We start from the raw sequence: 9,625 nt of genomic DNA, 5'->3' as shown, positions 1-9,625 counted from the left end.
GTTGATGGAAAGGGAAAGAAGCATGCTCAGTGGTGTCGGGTTAGGACAGGAATTCTGGGCAGAGGCGGTGGATACTGCATGTTACCTGATCAACAGATCACCTTCATTAGCGTTGGAGGATAAGACTCCACAAGAAGTATGGACTGGTAAGAAACCCTCTCTTTCACATCTAAGGGTATTTGGATGTGATGCATATGTACATGTTCCAAAGGAGAAACGAACCAAGTTGGATAGTAAATCTGAAAGTTGCATCTTTATTGGGTATAAGGATGGTTTAAAGGGTTATAAGCTTTGGAACCCAGTCACACGGAAGGTTGTGTACAGCCGAGATGTGTTGTTCAGAGAGGTAAAAGATGTTATTCAACATGAAGTCCAACCAAAGGAACCTGAGAAGATAGAGTTTGAGCCAAAGGAGGAAGAATCAGACTCTGCAGCAGAGGAGGAATCAGAAGATGAAGAGCCACAAACTCCAGTTGTGAGAAGATCAGTTCGAGAAAGAAGGCAGCCAGAAAGGTATAGTCCATCTGCTTTCAGTTCAAATTTTGCTTTGTCTGTTACTGATGATGATCCCAGAACTGTGAAGGAAGCAGTGGATTCAGAGGATGGAAAACTCTGGAAAGAGGCCATGGTCGATGAAATGGCATCTTTGCACAAAAATGAGGCTTGGGATCTGGTGGAGTTGCCGGCTGGAAGGAAACCCATTGGCAGCAAATGGGTGTTCAAGAAGAAGACAAATGTAGAAGGAAAGGTGGAGAAATACAAAGCTCGGTTGGTAGCAAAAGGTTATTCCTAGGTGCCGGGAATTGATTTTGGTGATATTTTTTCTCCTGTTGCCAAGGTAACTTCTATTAGATTACTTTTATATGTTGCTGCTGCTTTTGATTTTGAGGTAGAACAGATGGATGTGAAGACAGCATTTCTTCACGGGGATTTGGAAGAGGAAATCTACATGAAGCAACCTGAAGGCTTTGCGGTGAAGGGTAAGAAAGAACTGGTATGCAAGTTAAAGAAGTCCCTGTATGGGTTAAAACAGTCACCAAGGATGTGGTATCAGAAATTTGATACATTTATACGGGGACTTGGCTTCACCAGAAGCAAAGCAGATCATTGTGTGTATTTTAAATTAATTGGTGACCGTGTTATTTATCTGGTCTTGTATGTGGATGATATGTTGCTGGTTGGAAATGACAAGGAAATTATCCAGGATTTGAAGACCCAATTGTCCTCCAAATTCGACATGAAAGATCTTGGTGCTACAAACTATATTTTGGGCATGGAAATTAAAAGAGATCGGTCAAAGAGGAAGCTCTGGTTAAACCAGAGGAAGTATGTCGAGACAATACTGCATAGGTTTAATATGCAGGATAGTAAACCGGTGAAGGTTCCTATTCCTGTAGGTGTGAGGTTATCTGTTGAACAGTGTCCCAAGACACAAGAAGAGGAAGAGGACATGTCTCGTGTTCCATATGCAAGTGCAGTGGGTAGCCTGATGTATGCAATGGTCTATACTAGACCAGACATTGCACATGCAGTGGGAGTATTGAGCAGGTTTATGTCAAAACCCGGGAAGGAGCACTAGACAGCAGTGAAACGGGTTTTCAGGTATTTGCGTGGCACTAGTGATTATGGTTTGTGCTACCAAGGAAGACCAGGATTGGACAGAGTGTTGGATATTCATGGCTTTGTTGATGCATATTGGGCTGGAGATTTGGATCAAAGAAGATCTACAAGTGGGTATGTGTTTAACCTATTTGGAGGTGCAGTCATTTGGATGAGTAAGAAATAACCTGTAGTGGCACTATCAACTGCAGAGGCAGAATACATGGCAGCCACTCATGCAAGCAAGGAAGCAGTTTGGTTGCAGAGATTGTGTTCAAGTATGGGGTTAGTACAGGGAGCTATAAGAATAGACTGTGACAGCCAAAGTGCAATTTTTTGGCAAAGAACCCTGCTTATCATTCAAAGACAAAGCACATTGATGTTCAGTATCACTTTGTGAGGGATATGATAGAAGACAGAAAGGTGTTGCTGGTAAAGGTGGACACTTTGAAGAATACTGCAGATGCATTGACAAAATCTGTGAGCTCTGAGAAATTCTCTTGGTGTAGAGAAGCAATGGGAATCTCAGGGCTGAAAAAATGACTAAGCTCTCATGTGGCCCCTTGTGGAAAGGAAACAACAAGTGGGAGATTGTTGGGTTGTGTTATATTCTTTCCACGTAGTTAATAGGGGGTTTGAAGGGCGCCCGTAACCCCACTTTATGGGGTCCAGGGCAGCGCCCCAGAAAATTTTGGTTTTGGACCATATGTTAGGTTGGGCGGACCCACCTATGGTTTTGTGCATGATTTTCGCACATGTTTTTTGGACGCGATGGTTTTCGGTCCATGGTATTGGACGGGATGGTTTTCGGTCCATGGTATTGGATGCTTCGGCATGTATAAATATGTATTGTAACATTGAAAGGAAAATAATGAAAAATCAAGCTGGTAGTCTCGGTTTTGGGATCCAGGGAAAAATCTTTGTGCATATGTGTTTTATGGGTTATGCTCTCGCATTGTTTATTTTCTTTGTTTAAGAATTCGTATGCAAGTAATTTTTGTACAGGGTTAAAACCTACAACAAGGGGTACCATATGATTCTCATTAGCCATTTTTCACTTTCCTTTGTGCAAAGACATTTTTAATTCAATGGCAAATTGGAAAAATAATGTTACTAGGTTGTGATTTGATTGGTTGCAGAAGGGGAAAACTTTGCAGAGAGTGCTGGTGAACTTGAAAATATTCAATCTGAACCTGCATGGATGAAATAACTAGAAAAAGGGGATAATTCAGGTTGATACAATATTTTTATAACAGGAATTGAGGGTGATTAAGGGTATTGTTACCATTTTGGAGCGTAGCATTTATGAATTTATACGTTGGCAGGAGAAAATTTAATGGCCAACAATTACATGACTGTTGGCGGGAGATTTGAAATCTAACGGCTATTTGATGTGGAGGATGGGTGACTTGGACAAAGCGATGGATGACTGGTGGCGAGGATGGAGCGGGAGCAAATGGGCGAAAAAAGGGTCGAAAGGTGGTTTTTCGGGGGCGTTGTAGGAGTGGTAGTCAGTAAAGGGAAGGGACCCCCCAAAATGGATCTGGAGTTGCCATGTTACCTCAGGTGGTTTATTGTAAACAAACATTTCAGACCCCCCTCCCCCTCTCGTTAAGTCCCCAAAGTTGATAAACATATCAATCGGAATTTGAATGTGGCGAGGGGGTTCTGAACATCCTCCCCCGCCGTTGATCTGAGCAGGGACGATCTCAACCCTTCAAAAGCAAAAGCACTTTATGGAAAGCGACAAAACAATCAAAGCACCTTTATTCCCAAATTTAAAATAAAGCTTAATATAATTTGACAAATTGGTGGCATTTGAACTAGCACACCCTTTTAGGTTTTATTATTTTCTTTTTCTTTTTCTTTTACCCTTTAATTTTTATTCCTTTTTTCTTTCTATTTTTCTATTTATTCTTTTTCTTTTCTCTTTTTCTTTTCAAATACTAAACAATCCTAAAATGAAAAATAATTTTCAATATTCCTGTGGGATAAATGGATAGATAACCATACCTTGATTACTATATGTATAGGACCCTAACAGTGGCTCCAATGGGGATGACATCCTCCATGTGAGGTGTCAATAACACCATAGACTAGTAGCCTTCTCTATTGGGCATTTATTTAATCTTGTAACAATTGAGACTGGCCTAATTAACTAAAAAATCATTACATATGGTAGAAATTCATTTGAAACTTAGGGCCTTCACTCTAGGCTTCAATTTCTGATGACAGTTACCCACACCTATAGTATTGAAACAATAAAATGGTATATACAATGATATTGTTTTAATCTAGGTGAACTTAGGTGAAGTAGTGCTTGAGCAACCTGACAGTGTTTCTCCTGTTAAATATTCTAATAGAAATGCATTGGTTCCACGAAAATCTTCAATCTTGTAAGGGCCTTTCCTTAAACTGTCAAACTTTCCATGTTTTCCCTTTTCCTCATTTCTGGTATCCCATTTTAAAACAAGGTCATTTAGCTGAAAACCATATGCTTTCACTCTTCTATCATGAAGCCTTTTAATCATATCTTGAATTATCTATGTGTTGTTGTAGACTTCTTCTCTAGTCTGCTGCAGTTGTACCATTTGATTTATCCTTCTCTACACATCATTTGTTTCAACTTCTAATTCTTACCATATTTTCAACGCTGGAATTCACAGGGAGGTAGGGAAAACTGAATCAACTCCATTAACCAATTAGAAAGGTGACATTCCAATTGATTTATTACTGCTCACCCTATCAACCCATAGAGAATTTATCATTTTTTTGTGCCAAGACGTCTTATTCTCCTGTAACAACTTCTTTATTATATTGACCAAGTTCTTGTTAGAAGATTCTGCTAATCCATTTCCTTAAGGATGATAGGAAGTAGAATGTCCAAGAACTATATGATATTTATTGCATAAATGTACCATCTTTTTAGATTTGAAAGCATCAGAATTATCAATGATGATTTTGTGAGGACAACCAAACCTAGAAAGAATATTACTTTCCATGAATTAAATAATTACTGAGTTTGTGGCCTTCCTAATTGGAACTGCTTCTATCCATTTGATGAAGTAATATTAGCTGTCAAAATCCACTTATGTTGGGTTAAAGAACTAGGATGAATCTCCTCAATAAAATCCAAACCCCACTATTGAAAAGGTACTTCTACTGAAATAGGCTTCCAAAAAAAGGTAGATGTTTCTTTTCCCCTTCAAAAATCTAAAACTAATGACAAGTAGAAACCCTTTTATGCACGTTAGCAAACAAAGTAGGATAGTAAAAACCAGCTCTCAAGTTTTTATTTGTTGTAGTCTTCCAAAAAAGATTCCCTCCACAATCACCTTTATGAAACTCTTCCATCATCTTATCTGCTTCGTCCTCCAACAAACAATTCAGTAAAATCCCCCCAGCATCCTCACAATATAAAGCTTAATCCAGAATGCAGAATTTAACAACTTTTAATTTCATAAATCTTGCTTTAGTCTTTGTCAAACCTGGTGGAGCTTGTAAATGCTGAAAAACATAAACAATGTTCGTGTACCAAGGGAAGTAACAAAACTCTCTGATACATGTTGGATAGACTCTTCTTCACCATTAGAGCAACAATAAAATTTATGTCCAATGCATGCAAATTTGTTTCAGCCATTAATTTGGCCAATCCCTGACCCTTAATAATGTTTGTGGGCTTAATCTCAATAGAATATTCTAAAATAAAAACTATTCATTTACCTCTTCTTCCTTCGGGATAATTTTGAGTAAGGATGTCCTTTACTACTACATTGGGAACAAACACAATTATATGAGAATGCAAGATATACACTCTGAAATCTTTCAAAGCTTTTACCAAGGAAAAAACTTGCTTTTCCATATTATTGTATTTCAAAGAAGTATCTCTTAATCCCCTACTGAAAAGGCTATGGGTTGCTCATATCCCTCCTTGTTCTTTTGCATTAGTACTACTGCAATAGTATGTTTTGAAGCAAAATAAAATGTAATCAAATCCTTAGTGAAATCAGGACTGGTTAAAACAAGAGCATGAGTCAAACTTGACTTTACCTCAATGAATGACCTTTTTTCTTTTGCATTCAATTTTATTTCATTGTCCTTTCTCAGCATGTTGGTGATATCTCTTAAGATCTCAGATAAATTTGGGATGAACCTCCTCAGAAAAATTAATTCTACCAATGAAAGACTGTACTTCCTTTTTGTTTCTTGAGGGATCAATCTTCATGATAGCCTCAATTCTACTTGGTTTGATTCGGATACAACCTTTGGAAATTATATGACATAGCAGTTTACCTTCTTCCAGATTGAACATAAGCTTTTTAGGATTCAAGGAAATACTAAATTTTCTACATTTCTCAAAGACAATTTTTAAATGAAACAAATGATCTTCATCAATTTTATAAAACACAATGATGTCATCTAGATATAATACAATAAATCTAACCTTTCATCTGCAAAAGTGATATCCATTGCTCTCTGAAAAGTTTCCCCTGAATTCATTAGCCCAAAAGGCATCTTCACATACATGAAAGTTCCCCATGGTCTTGTGAAGGTTGTTTTGTCTTGATCATCTAGATGCACTAAAATTTGGTTGTAACCCGAAAAACCATCAACCAATGAAATTCTAACAGAACCAACTACCCTCTACAGAATATGATCCATATTTGGTAAGGTATATTTATCCTTGAGAGAAACTTTATTAAGGTTTGAGAAAACCGCACATAACCTTATTTCTACGATCTTTTTCCTCACTGGTACTAGATTTGATAACCATTTAGAAAATCTCAAAGGTATGATAATCTTGGCACCAAAAATATTCCTTACCTCTTTCTCAATTAAAGGTAACAGAATAGGATCGACTCTCCCTAGTTTGTGTTTGAAAGGTTTTTGGTCCTCTTTGATAGGAATAGTATGTTGAATAATGTTGGTTTCATAGCCTTTAAATCTTTGTATCCCCATGCAAAAAAATTAGAGTATTATTTCAATAAATCAATGTATTTTTGTTTCTCTTCAGGAGGTAAAGACTTAGAAAGCTTCACAACCTTTGGATTGTCTTTAGTCCCTATGTTACAATCCTCTACTTTGTCTCCCACAAACTACATTTTGAGCTTTTGAGCACAATCATTGAAATCAAATAATTCTTCAAGTGGTACTAAACCTCTTGGTATTACGTTATCTTTTAACCGCATGATATCAAGCTCTTCTTCATGTTCATCAGAATTCTCATTGATCTGACTCAAAATAGTTTTTTGACTATCATATTCGACACTACTTTCTATATCAATATTCAAATTTTCAAACTCTCCCTTTAACTATAAAAAATTGTCTAATTGTTTTTCATTGTCAAATACTTGCTAGTACCTTATGTTATCAAGGACAGCAGGTCTATGTTTCACCTCAATCTCATATTTCTTATTTGGGTGGAAAGGAATTTTACATGTACTTTCTGAGGTAGCCAATGCATCAGCAAACACATTTTGATTTCTAGGAATCAAAGACCACTGATACTCTCGAAAACATTACAAAAAAATCTAAGACGACATTTTTGTATGCCCTCAACCTAGGATGCTTAGCTGAATACTCACCTTTGATTTGATTTATGATGATTTTTGAATCACCATGGACTGAAATTTGTTTAGCACTCGGTCTCTTCAATAACTACAACCCCAAAATAAGTGCCCCATACTCAGCCACATTGGTGCATTGGAAAGAAATTTTGTAGGAATACGTCTTTGATATACCAGAGTTTGTGTCTAAGATCCATATACCAGCTCTTGATCCTTCCTTGTTGATTTCCCCATGAAAATCCATATGTCAAATGCCTTCATCCTTATCATCTTTTGTTTTAGTATTTACCTTCACATCCTCTGTTTTGCTTGATTGACTTTCCATGTCTCACATTTCCTCTTACATATGTCATTATATAAAATGAAAGAATCCATGTATGAAAGTATAGAATAAAGTGGGTAATTATTGGGCTTGTCCTGACTGCTTACTATATATTTCAGGAGAGTCTCCTTGTACAACCTCCTTTGTTGCTTAAAAACAAGAATAGTTTCATATGTCATATTCATATGCAAGGTGCACTGCAAATTTTCTCCCCAAGATCTTGGCAAGCGCATTCCATATTTAGGAGGTATATCGGCCACAACAATATCCATGACCACACTTTTTGTTTGGATTTGGGCAAGGGTTACACATAAATTCTTGATCAAAACTAAGCATCTTACTCTGCTTCAATCAAAAGAGAAAAGGTTTGTATATGGCCTGGTTATATCTAATATGAGTTTCTCCATAATCACTCTGGACATGAGATTATGTGAAGCACCTGAATCTAACATGACATTGTGCAAAATGAAATCATGAATGTTAAGACTACCATAAAAAGGTGGCACATTACCATCTTGTGATTTTCCCTCAACTTTGGTCCAAATAACAATTTAGGTTGGTCTTCACTTAAGTTCACAGCATCTGTTGCCTCCTCTATCTTTGACTTCTATATACGTCTTTTTTCATCAATTCAGTCAAAGGAACATAAATTTTAACCTTTGATAACTCATTTTCAATGTTGAAAGAAGGTTGAGGCTTTTCTACCTCTTTCTAAGTTGTATCTTGTTTTTTAGTGGTTTCCTTTGGAGGATCATCCTTTGTTTGACTTATAGAAGGGTAAAAATTTGGATCTGTTTAGGAGGATTTGCAGAAACTTTCTTATTTCTCATATTATATTGTTTGTGCACTTCCATAATAGAATTTTGATAACCCTTTTTGTAATCCTCTGATTCTATAGGCATGACATCTTGTTGTGCTAACAAGAACAAATATTGTTCCTCTTTGGTCAAGAAAACATTATCTATTTCTCCTTCACCAAAAATATTAATCTGATTCTCCTTAGGCTCATCTGATGTCTCATTTTCTTCCTCTGCATAATTTTCCTAAAAAGGAGGTCTAATTTGTTGTTTATTTGTTGGGTTTCTTGGCTCTATTTGTTTAATTTGGGGTTGGTTCCTTGTAAAATTTGGATTCTTGATATGAGGACCCCCTTATGGTTCTCTTGGTGGAGATCTATCTATCAAAGTCATTTTTTCCATCATTCTCTCCATAGTTTTAACCAAAGTGTCTAGTTTCACATTTGATGATGAAGAAGGTTCTTCTTTAATAGTCACTCTCCTTTCAACCCTCAATTTGGCTTTTTTGGCAAGCATATTGGCCTCTACACTAACAACATTATTTTTCATCTCTTCTGAAGTGGTTGGATTTATTTCTCTCAATTAATAATCCATGTCAACATCGAAACCATCTGGATATCGAAGTAAAGCCAATCGTGGAGGAGGCTTTATTTATATTGGAATTTAATTATAAAGGTTTTTGAATCTATCTGAATAATCTTGAACTAACTCTCCTGAAGCTCTTCTTAAACTTTCATATTCTGCAAGAATCTAAAGTGGATTCTTCTTAACCTCCCAACGAGAAAGAAAAACTTGATGAAATTGTTGTAAGTTGGCAATACTGCCTGCTGCTAATCCCCTATACCATTTTCTTGCTTCACCAGTCAAACTTTGAGAAAACAATTGTTGACCCCTAATCATCAGGATTGGGTGAATATAATGTAAATAAATAATAAGTAATATGAACAGTCATCGTGAGATAAAGTGAACAGTCTCTCCCTCATGTATATAATAAAGACCAACCTGAAGGAATGATATACGAATCAATTTGTTTTGAGGAGTTACTGCCTGGCCTGACATGGTATCAGAGCCAGCTCCAGAAATTAGTTGTAACTCCCTTCTGCCATTGTCTTGCAGTCTATCCCCCTGTGGATTCTATCTTCTGCGCTCTATCTGCCATAATTGATTTTGCGCTCTGTCTGCCATAATTGACTCTGCGCCATTCCGCGCTTTGTCTACGATAATTAATTATGTTCCATTTCTACCATGCCTCAGCTCTGAAAACATTCTAAATCACTATGTTGATTGCCTTGAGGTCATGCTGCTGCGTTTAATGCCATGAGGTCGTGCTATTACGTTGA

The sequence above is a fragment of the Pinus tabuliformis genome, chromosome 5_2, assembly GCF_031772625.1.
Source record: "Pinus tabuliformis cultivar Carrire ecotype Pingquan chromosome 5_2, CPIR1, whole genome shotgun sequence".
NCBI lineage: Eukaryota > Viridiplantae > Streptophyta > Pinopsida > Pinales > Pinaceae > Pinus > Pinus tabuliformis.
The sequence above is the reverse complement of the archived record's forward strand: the minus strand, read 5'-3'. Positions refer to the sequence as shown.